The sequence below is a fragment of the Euprymna scolopes genome, chromosome 38, assembly GCF_053919585.1.
Source record: "Euprymna scolopes isolate OS-2025 chromosome 38, ASM5391958v1, whole genome shotgun sequence".
Classification (NCBI taxonomy): Eukaryota; Metazoa; Mollusca; class Cephalopoda; order Sepiida; family Sepiolidae; genus Euprymna; species Euprymna scolopes.
The window spans coordinates 49,805,712-49,818,639 of NC_136519.1; positions in this window are offsets into that span (position 1 = coordinate 49,805,712).

The following is a 12,928-nucleotide window of genomic DNA, read 5'->3' on the forward strand; positions in this document are numbered from 1 at the left end:
ACACACACACACACACACATATATATATATATATATATATATATATATATATGCTGGATGCAATGCCCGTAATTTAATTGATACATCCTAAACCTATAAAAGTTGTAGTGGCCTGAACACAAAGCAGTTAAACGAGGAAGCAGAATCGCCATTTTGTATATGTTGAAAGGACCCCATTAAGCTAGAGTAACGTCAAAAAGCAGTGATTCGTTCTGAAATCTGAGTTTTATCCGCGCTTTACCGTTTTGAAAAATGAAGCCCTGTTCGCCACGGAGCAAATGTATGTATACACTCCGCCTCTTGTATTAACATGATTCGAATGGCACAGGTTGATGAGGCATTCCTGCTGACGACGTGCTGCTCGCACGTCACGATGACAAATGCCGTCAGTGCGAGTGCGTATTTGCATGGGGGAAGACGAAGTTGTCAATTGATAAAATGGATGCAAAGAAATCAAAGGGCTGGGAGTGTGGACTTGACAGGCTGGACAGTTTTCCGTGGAGGTTGAGAGAGGGACTTGCTTTTAAAAGGAATTAGATAATTGGAGTTGGAAAAAGTCGTGAGCGAGAGCTAGCTATAAAATGATGGAAATATATAGATAGATATTATCAGATGTATATATGTGTAATGTATGCACACACAGACACAGACACAGACACACACACGTTTATATATATATATATATATATATATATATATATATATATATATATATATATATATATATACATAGGTACATATATATATATATATATATTTATATATATTAATATTTGAATGAGAATGGGGATTAGTAAAGATAGGAATGGGAAAGTTTTGTGCGTATTTCCTGATGCCAAAAACGATTGCTTTAATTCTTTCTTTTTTATTTATTACATTTTATTTAAAGCAAAATCTTCAATTGCTGGTAGTAATCATAAAATAATAAATAATCGTTGATTTTAAACTAATAGTAAAACATCACATCCTCAAACAATTTTACAAAAAAAAAAAAATTCACATTTAGCATTTGTTTTACAGTAATCGGGAAAAATAACAATTATAGTTAAATATATAAAGATTTATAAAGAATCGGAATCGCAAATTGTATCGAAATCGGGAAAATATTAGAATAGTGGCATCACAGAATTTATATATATATATAGGTATTTAAAAATTATTATAGTAAATAATTATGTCAGCCCCTTTAAGAAACTCGTTTCTCATCATTGATCATTACAGTTGAAATAAAATCGATAACTCACATGTGAAGATCATGATATTATAATAATTGGATCAATCTGACGTTAAAATCATTAAAAAGACTGTTAAAATTTCAACAATAATGCAATTAACGGTGGCCGAGTGGATTTGGTCCTTGCTAATGAAGTCAGAGATAGCTTCGTTGCTGGGTACCGACGGTAATCGTGGTACCCTGCACTGATGATTCTCGAAAGGATGAAACACTAGTGTCTGTAGGTACTTAATAATTATTATAGTAAATAATATATATGTATATATATATATATATGTATATATATAAATCTCTCTCTCTCTCTCTCCCTCTCTCTCTCTCTCTCTCTCTCTCTCTCTCTCTCTCTCTATATATATATATATATATATATATATATATATATATATAGTGTGTCATTAAAATAATGAGGTACACTCTCACATTTCCTCAAATATTTAAGTATATCTCTTCATGGGACAGCACCGAAAACATGATTTTTTGACACAAAGAAAAGTAGTCTGTATGCAACATATATAACAGAGTTAATTTATTTTCCCCTCAAATACTAAAAATATAGCCATTGAAAGCTAAATCCCTGGCAACAAAAGTGAGACACCTCTTTCGAAAAGTTATCAATATTAACATACAACATGTCAACTCTCAGTATTTTGTGTGGGCGCCATCATTATCAAAACTGCACTGGAATTTACCAGAGCTTCACATGTGTTCACTGGAATGCTCTTCCACTCTTCAGTTTCGACGTTGCGGAGCTGCAGACATTTGAAACTTTGCGCACCTCTACATTCTGCTTGAGAATGCCCCAAAGATGTTCTATTGGGTTCAAGTCTGGAGACCGTCTTGGTCAGTCCATCACCTGTGAGTGTTTAGTACCATTGTCATGCTGAAACATTGCCTTGCGACCCAGTTTCTACGGGGAGAGGATTATGCTCTACTGCATTATTTGACAGTACATGTTGGAGTTCGTGTTTCTCTCACTGAAATGTAACTCTCCAATGCCTACAGAACTCATGCAACATCCACCACCATGCTTGACTGTAGGTATGACACAATTATCTTTGTACTCCTGAAATTGGTGTTCATGGCTGTTACACCAAGAGTAAGCCTCTTCTGAAGAAAGCTTGCAAAAGTTTTGCTGAAGACATGTCAACAAAGCCCATAGATTACTGGAACCATGTCCTATGGTCTGATGAGACGGAATTTAATTTGTTTGGTTCCGATTGCATGTGTGGCGGCGACCAGGTGAGGAGTACAAAGATATACAGGATGGCGAAGCAAAATTTACAGTGAAATTAAAGTTGTCTTTTCTCAGTAAGAATTGCGCCATTTGTTTTAAAAACTTACATATGTTGATGTTATAAGTATATTAATCATTATTATCCATATCTTTTCAGAAATGTTTACCTATATAGACAATCAGGAGGCCAAATGTAAAAAAAGTGCGTGATTTGTTGAGTGCACACGTCTCACCGAAGGAGATATCTGGAATAGTGAGAGTTCCCGAGAAAACAGTTTACAGTGTAAAGACGAAAATGGCTATGAGCAAAACTATTACTAGAATGACTAGAAGTGGGGGAAGTACCAAAAAAACGTACCAAAACATTTATCAGAACTCTCGAATCCAACGAAATCCATGCGAAAAATGGCAAGTGAACTGAAGGTGGACAGCAAGACCGTTAGAAATGCAATAAAATATGATTTGAATTGAAGATCAAATACAAAAACGCGTACACAATCGTGGACAAATGCTCTAAAAGAAAAAAGACTTGAAAGGCGCAAGACAGTTACTACATGACTTGAGAAAAATCCTTCTATTGTAATGATCTTTTCCGATGAAATGATTTTCACTGTCGATACTGTTCTTAACGGTAGAAATGATAGGTACGTCGCAGCATCAACAGCCGAAGTTAAAGGGATATTCAAGACAAAACATCCTGCTCAGGTTATGGTTTTTGGTGTTACAGTTTCTGATGGAAAGAAGGTGCCCATAAAATTCTACAAATCGGATGAGAACATCAATGTTGAGACTTACTATAAAACTTTGAGATATCAGGTATTGCCATGGCTTAAAACAAACTATCCAAATGAAAATGATGTATAGATACATAATGGTGATCTGGCTCGCACAGCTAGAAAAATTCAAGATTTCGGCAAATCAAATTTCAGTAATTTTTGGGAGTCATGTTTATGGCCACCTACTAGCACAACCCTAAAACTTCTGGATTATTATCTTCGGAGCGTTTTGGAACATGTTATCAGTAGAACATCGCACAGAAATGTCAACTTTCTCAAAGATACTATTACACATGGAATGGAATAAGTTGTCTCTGGAGAATTTGAAGGAGAAATGTGCAAGTTTCTGGAGACGTGTGACAGCAGTTTTTTGAGAGAGAAGGGAGCCACATTAAATAAATCATTGTCTCTGATGCATTTTTGTGTGGCTAATTAATTGTCGTAAGCATCTAAAAACGTAATTAGCCACACTTTGTTGTTAAAGTCTTGTCATAAAATATTGTAAATTTTGGTTCCTCACCCTGTATATATATATATATATATATCTATATCTATATATATAAAAATGTAAATGTTGGTTTGTTCTAAACGAATAAAACCATATTTCTACGTTACCAATTTATTTGAAATTTTCAGACAACCCATTTTTAGAGTCGAGGTATGTTTTTATGTTCTTAAATTAAATTTACCTCGCGAATTATTAAAATTAAAATATTAAATAAAATAAATATATTTTTTTAACCTTTACTGCGAATCTGTTCTGTTGATAAAACTGAACTTCCGGTTCGATTAATTTCACAGCCACGAATTGACGAAAGATTTCATTTTCTGTTTAGTAAGTAAAAAAAAAAAACAAAAAAAAACATAATTCATTTGTTTATCTTCCATATTTTTTGAATTTACACATTTTTTCTTTATTATGAGGCCAAAAAATAGTTTGTCGCTTGCTTTTTGAGTTTTTTGGAATAAAAAAAAAACACGCGGATCACTCTCTGCATTAGCACCGAAAAATGTTACTAGACATTTATTAATAATTTCTCACTTTTACAAACATTTGATTTTAAATTTCTTTTTAAATGACTTTTATCGACTTTTTTTTAAATATCCCCCCACAAATGGTGTTTATTAGCCCCCCCCCTCCAAAAGTGATGTTTATTCCGGAAGCTGTTCTTAAGATTCGAGGTTGGGGGGTGGGGGTGATTCCAAGGTGGACCTAAGCTAAAAAAAAAGAAGTTTTTTATGCGCACATAAGCAACAATTTTTTTTATTAACATTTTTTTTTTTACTTTTTTATTTAAAAATTAGTATATTTCAATTGTAGCGTCTACTCCGGAACTAATTTTTACAGTGACATTGAACTTTCACCGTTTCCGGAGAGCTCCAAGAAAAAGACAAAAAAAAAATTCGAGGAGTCTATTCACGCCGCTCCTTACCCGAACGAATTTTCTAAAGAAAATTAATTTATCGTTTCATCCCAACTTATTGCCAAAAACATTTGACCAGTCGGGAAGGATTTCTTCTTCTTTATTTTCGGACTAAAAATAACACGAGTATGATACACCAGGGCAAATAAATTCACACCTATTATAACAAGCTAAGTCTGATTATTTGTTTTTAATTAAATTTTCGGGTTTGTATTACTGTACACATAGATTCGAAAAAGTTGTCAAAAAACAAATATATAACAAATAAATGTTATCAAAGGCAAGATAAATTACTTTTCTGCCAAACTGGATATATTTTTTGTGTTTTTATTCAATGTAACATATTTATTCAGCTCGAAAAACATACAGTGTTTACCGATGTATTCAAAAATTCAAGATGGCGTCTCACACCCTCTTTAACACCGTAAGTTTGGGAAAAGGTGTTATAAATAGAAAAACTATACAAAATACTATTAAAAACTCGCCGAATATATGTCAACATATGTAACGGTAACATATATTGAGCGAGTTTTTAACAGTATTTTATCTGTTTTTTTATAACACCTTTTCCCAAACTTACCGTATTAAAGAGAGAATCAGACGCCATCTGGAATGTTCCAATACATCGGTAAACACTGTATGGTTTTCGAGCTGAATAAATATGTTACATTGAATAAAAACACAAAACAAACATCCAGTTTGGCAGAAAAGTAATTTATCTTGCCTTTGATAACATTTATTTGTTATATATTTGTTTTTGACAACTTTTTCGAATCTATGTGTACAGTAATACAAACCCATTTTTCTTTTATTAATTTGTTAAATGAAAGTACAGATAACCCGGTCGATTTCTAATGTGATGAAAATCTAGCCCCCTCCAAAAAAAGGGGTACTCTGGATAATAACAAAACATTAAAATTGCCTCAGTCTCGAAAGATTTCTTCTCTACTGAACGAGGAAACAAACGGTGAAGTGTAGTTCACCTTCTGTTTCTCTCCCCCTCTCTCTTCCTCTCTTAATATCTCTCTCTATCCATCTCTCCCTTTCCCTCTCTCAATCTATATTTCTCTCTATATCACCCTCTCCATCTCTCTTTGAGCCCCTTTCTCTAACTCCCTCTATCTCTCTCCTTTCCTCTGTCTCATCCCTCTCTGTTTCTAACTCTCCCCCTCTCTCTGTTTATCTATCAATCCCTTTATCTCTCTATCTCCTTCGCTTTCTCTATTTTCCTCTCAATATCTCTTTTCTATCTATATATCTTCCTCTCTATCTGTCCATCTCTAATCCCTCATCCTATTTTAGTCTCCTAAATTAATTACAGTGAATAAGGCATTGTCAAAACATGGATAAATCCTATTTTAGTCACCTAATTTACTGACTGTGAGAATAGAAGTTATTTGGAAATTACTGCTACCTTGAACAGCACCAGAAGTAACTGGTAAAACCTTTCTAATTAAATTGATTTTGGCAGCCATTTGGTAACAAAATGACATAGCCTTAGCCCTTGCTGCATGAGGAATACCTGCGACCTTGCTGCCAAGTAGAAGAATTATTTATTCTACTTTAAAACATTCAATTTTTCAAAAATCTCATCTTCGACATCTCAAAAACATCCAATATGTGGAAAAATATTGCAGAAATGCAAACTTATTGTTTAGGATGAATGCACAATGGTACGCAAAAAATCACTTGAGGCTCTTGGTCGATCCTTGCAAGATTTGCGTGGCAATGTCAGACCATTTGGGAATGCAGTAATATTGCTTGCAGGAGATTTCAGACAAATGTTACCTGTTATTCTTCAATCAACACCAGCAGGTGAATTAAATGCTTGCCTCAAATACTCTACTTTTTTGTTCCATGTGAAGCTATTAAACTTAACTCAAAATATGCATGTCCAGTTGCCGACTGTTCGATCCGCACAAAAACTTTTGCATCACTTGTGGAAAATTGGGTACGAAAAAGTGCCAGCTGATCAGAGTTAAGGGCAAAATTCTTTGACTTTTAACTTCTGTAATTTCTGTAATTTTATTTCATCAAAAGAATAGTTAGTTTAAAATGTTTTTGCAGATATTCAAATTATAAGAATTCCACTTGACTGAGTGAATGAGCTATTCTTGCAGGTCAATACAAAGATGCCCATGAACTTAACGCTATTATTCAATGTAAAATTCCAAGTGAGGTAGTCAAATACAAATCCATCGACACTGTTGTGAAAGCAGATAAAGTGGTTAATTATCAAACAGCTATATTTGCCAGGGATGCCACCGCATGTATTGCAACTGAAATTTGGTGTACTAATTATCATATTGTGAAATATAAACCAATCCAAGCTTTGCAATGGCACATAGCTTGCAGTAAAAAAATTAACAAACAATATCATAGAAACAACAATCTTAACAGGACCTTTCACAGATGAATATATCTTCATTCCATGCATTCCTATGATTCCACCGGATACATCATTACACTTTAGCAAATTGCACTTTCCAATTTTATTGTCATTTGCAATTACCATCAACAAAGCACAGGGAACAATCTTTACAATTGTGGGCCTTACAGTTACACACTGACTGTTTTTTCACATGGACAAATTACGTATTCAAGAGTCACCACACCGGAAAATCTCTATATCAGCTAAAAAAATGGAACAACAAAAACGGTGTACCTATGCAAAATGGAAAATTAAACCTATAAGAAACATGCTTTTTCTCATGTTGGAACTTTTTCCATTGCGCAATTTGAGCCACAGCAACGCGTGGCAGGGTACAGCTAGTATATATATATATATATATATATATATATATATATATATATATATATATATATATATATATATTGTAGTTATAAATTACCAAATAGAAAAGTGAAAAAAATGTTGGATATGTAAAAAAATGTATAAAAAACAAACCGCGCATAAGATTTCAACTTGCAAGTTGATCCGAAATGCAAAACAGTTCTTTAGAGAGAATGGATTCCAAAATAAGTCCAGCGTGACTATTCATATAATCCGATTGGAAAGTCTTCAAAACAGCTGAAATAATGAAAATTGTTTATTTCCGGGCAGTGCAGTAGCCCAAAGAATGCCTGGCCTTTCTTTGGTGATAATCGTTTGAATTAAAGTTTAAAATGAAAAAGCAAGTGTCATAGTTCAATTGTGTTCTCTGCTCTGACATTTTTAGTAGCTATTAACTTTGTCACCAGCTCCTTTGTTCATCTAATAATTTTCTTGGTTTTTCTATCGATGACAAAAAAAAATATATAGTTCTTTTTACAAAGTCCTGAAGACGTAGGAGCTCTATAATAATGCCGACAATAATATCGGTGAATTCCCTTGCATTTTCTATGAATTTCGCAACGTTGCTTTTTCCCCGAAGGTAATTTACTTCGTCCGAATTTTACTGCATCAGAATTAACAACAGCATCCATTTTTTCTTCTACTATATGCTCACGGCTTGGCGCCGGAAGGACAGGGGATATCAAGAAAAAACGACTCACGAATAAAAAGTCAGTCAAAAAAAATGTTTAACTTTAACAATAAAGGCAAAAATAGGCGTTGACAATAAATAACAAAATTAACAAAATATAACACAATCGAGACGGGAAAATAACAATAAGCAATCTACGATGGCCGCACATATGCACCGTTCTCGGACGATTCCGCGCATGCTCATCACATATATGTAATCATGTGAAGCTGTATGTTTATATATGCACTAGCAGGTGACTCGGCGTTATGCGGTATTGATTGATGGTCAACGTATGTTTCACACTCCCATATTTTTATTGTAATCGAAATCAATGAAACCGATTGATTGCCTACTCTTGTCGGGCTCCCATCGAGGTGCACCGAGAGAAAGCTTCACATCCATCCCACAATGACTTATTCCACTATACATTGAAGCCTATAGTGCACTGTAGAGAATCTACGGTAGATTTTATGAAACTGTTTATATATATAAATATAATGGCTTAAATGAAAGTTTACAATGCAAAAGTCAATTACCATGGTTCAATTGTGCTCTAAACAGAAACATAAATTTCGAACGCACCCCTGCTATATCAAAGAACCTACTGTTGAGCTTATATGTCTGGCTTTTTTTGTTTATGCGGTGATAATGGCTTGAATTAATGTTTCAAATGAGAAAGTCAACTATGCTTTGCCTCTCTGCTTTTGTGATAATAAAACTACCCAAATACCCGTGTGATATTAGGCTGTATAAGGTGTTCACTTTTGGTCGAAATTGGACTGCTCCTTCTTTCATCGGATATTTTCCATTATCGATTATCAATACGTATTTATGACGTTTTAATACAAAATCTAAGAACAATGCCTGATAAATAAAGTACATTTATATGAAATTTCATAAAAAACAGTCCAGTTGTTTTAGAGTCCATAGGGAATGAACTCACACTCAGAACAAGTTCTTTTTATATAATAGTAGAGATACGTATATGTGTGTGTGCATGTACGTATGCGTGTGTGTATATATGCGCTTATATATATATATATATATATATATATATATATATATATATATATATACATATATATATATATGTGTGTGTGTATGTGTATCTTCCATGTCTTTTTTTTTCTCATGATTTGTTTAAAAGAAAAAAAAACTTCGTATAAATAAAGACCGGATTAAAATTTCATTTTAAAAGAAAATATGTAATGTTGGCGTTACTGATTACTTTAGTCGTTCTTTCGACCGCATGCTGGCCATAGCTGGCCCATTCTCGCTCTCGACTTTACACGTCTTTTTTCTTCGACGTGCACTTTGCTTTTACCTCGAGCAAGTGGTGTATTTATTTCTCTTTTTTCTTTTCTTTTCATACGCACACTTACTAATTTGCATATAGGGTTTTCGACTGCTGCTGCTGCTGCTAATCTCTTCGTAAGCCAGCCATCCTTCGCTGCTGCTGATATTTTCCCACACGCTCATATGCACTATGTTACATACAGACTTAAAGACGTTGATTCTCTAAATGGAGTTTCAGCCGAAACATGTATGCACATATGTAGTCAATAATGTTTGCATAAATAAGTATACGATAATTACTTATCGCTTGTAATCGAACACTTTTATTTTACATCTGAAAAACTACAACTATGAAATCATTTCACAATCACTCCAAAATTGTTGAGCAGCTTATAGCGTGTTTTTGTTAAACAAAAACATTCTAAAGATAAACTTTGAAACCTTTCGCAAGAACATTTCTAAACCTAACGCTAAGGATTATCTTTTGAAAGAAATAATGAAAGCGGACGATCTTTTAAAGGGAATGGAATGGTGAGCGTCTTTTTCCTACAAAACAAAGATGATAACAGCACAAAAGACAATTATGGATTCAAAAGCGTCAAACCTGCACTAATGATTCCATAATTGGTACTCTACGACTTATCAAGAAATATTGTATTTCAAAAAAACAAAAACCCATTCTAATAATCTATAGTCTCATTTGTCTGTTTAAATGTATGTATCTATCTATGTATGTCTGCTTAAAACTTTCGACAGAAGCAGCGGATTTTCACGAGATCAGTATCGTTTTGAAGCCGACCCTTCGGACAACAAATATCTTAAAATTGGCAAAAACCTTAATTCCTTCACTCTCAACTACGCACTTTTCTACAGGGAGGGGTCGCTTTTTTCGCCGATATTTTCGAAAGTCATTCCCTTTTTTCGATTTATTAGCTTTGATTTATTCATTCGTCACTTCCAGTTTGGCGATGGGCGCAACAACAAATACGTCACGTTTTTTTAGGTTCTTTTCCTCCTTTGCCGTATGGGTTCGAGCCTGCCTGCCTACTACCACTTTTTTCTTTTTCTTTTGCTCAACACACACCTCCAAATACCCAGGGAATATCGGGCAATGCCGGGCACTCATGCTAGTAGTATTATAAAAAAAGTAGAGAAATAAAACAGTGTTCTAGTTAAAACAAAAAAAAAATGAGAAAATTCTTCAAGCTTATTAGATAACTAGCCTGGTTGTCCGGCGTTGCCCGGGTGTTTGGAGGTGTTTGTTGAGCACAAAAAAGTGGTAGTAGGTAGGCAGGCAGAATCGATCGCATGAATGTGGAGAAAGGTGTTAAGAAAAAAATGGTAGTAGCGTGAGGAGGGAATCAAAACAACAGTAGGCAGCCAGGGTGAATAGAGGTGTTAAAAAAAGGTGGTAGTAGGCAGGCAGGTTTGAACCCGTGACACGAAGGCGGAAGATAGAGTGAAAGAAAATCTGACGTCTTAGCCGATGTCGCCATGATGCAACCGCAAGCCTAAAGCGCAGAAATTAACCGAAGTCAATCCAACGGTGACGATGACTTGCTAAAATATCAGAGAAAAAATCAACCCCTCCTTATACAAAACGGCCAAGTTTACAGTGAAAGAATTAATATTTGTGGCCAATTTTTCGATGTCGTCCGAGACGTCAAGTTTCATAATGATACCAATCTTGTCAAGATCCATCGATTCTTCCAAAAGTTTTTGCGATACATACATACATACATACATACATACACACATACATACATTTAAACAGGCAGGTGAGATTTATATTATAGAATAGCCTGGGTGCACGGCCTTGCCCGAGTATTTGGAGGTGTGTTGAGCAAAAAAAAAAAAAAAAAAAAAAAAAAAAAAAGAAAAAGAAAAGTCGTAGTAGGTAGGCAGGCTCAAGCCCGGGACGCGAAGGCGGAAAAGAAAGCGAAAGTGTGTAAGGGTTTTGGTTAAGTAAAAAAATATATATAATAAATAAAAGGAAAATTGCGCGCTCCAAAAAAAGTTCAGGCTCGAACCCATACCGCGAAGGAGGAAAAGAATGTGAAAAAAAAAACGTGAGCTGTTGCACCCATCGTCCAACCCGAAGTGACGTAGGTTTAAATTCAGGCTAGACAATCGAAAAGAGGTGATGGCTTCCGAAAATATCGGCGAAAAAAGAGACCCCTCCCTGTAGAAAAGTGCCCAGTTGAGTTTGAAGAATTACTGTATTTGGCCCATTTTTAGATATTTGTCGTCAGGAGTGTCGAACTTCAAAATGATACCGATATCTTAAAATCAATCGCCTCTGTAGAAATCTTTTGCGAGACATACAATCTTTTATACACACACATACATTTAAGCAGACAGGTGAGATTTATATTATAGATAATAGAGAAAGCTTATAAACAAAAACTTAATGAAAAACTACCATACTAACTTGATTAACATTATAAATAAGAAAGTATAGAACGAATGAAGCGGTAAAAGTAAGGAAAATGAATATATTTTGCTGCAATACTGGAAACTGGACTGCAATATAAAACCATCCAAAAGATTAATTTATCTAACTAGATCGGAAATCAGAAGAATTAGCAAAAATTTGTATAAAGAATTAAAGAGATATAACTTAAACCAATGGATCAACATCAATGGATCCTATTAGTTGGTTCATGAATGATGAGTAGACCAAGGACAACAGCATATTCTTTTCATTGTTTTGATTCTCGAGTATATATCAGTTGATAGCTTATATGTTTTTATATAGTGATGTGTTTCTCGGCAGATTAACTGTGTCTAACTGTGTTAGTTACTAAACTCAAGTTAATTAACTTGAGTGCTGAAACAAGAAGGAGAATATTTTATTGTCATAGCCCTAGTGATGAACCAAAGTGCACCTTCGTCCATATTGGCATTATGGAGTACTGCCTGCCAATTACAAAAGAGATTTATGAAAAGGTCATTAGATTTTCCTAGACAACTACGAAGATTTCAGAAGCAAAATTTATATTATTATGAATTGTTATACGACGGCCCTTCTCAGCAACGCTGAGCAAGGGAAGAAAAATAAACAAATTATTTGATGTATATATGGATCCTTGAACTCAGCCAAGCCTCAGACTAAGTCGGATTATACAGAGTGTTCCAAAAGTTACTGAAGGGGTTCGAACTTAAATAGATTCTGTATTTTTGATGATATATTTCTGTAAGTTTAACACAATCTTACTGAGACATTGCGGAATTTCCAAAAAGTACAAAAAGTCAAACAATCTTTGTTTATGAAATATAATGTCTTTTAAATGTTGTCCATTTTTAGATTTGAATATTTGCTCTTTCCAAACTATTACTCATGACAGATTGCAAAATCTCTGGATTGCGATTTATCTCCCTTAATCGATCCACGAGCTGGTAGATATCACCAACGTCCAATCCAAAATCCTGCAAAAATTGAGGGAAAACATCAAGGGGGAAAAGGGAGTTAAATCGTAATCCAGATGTTCTGCTAC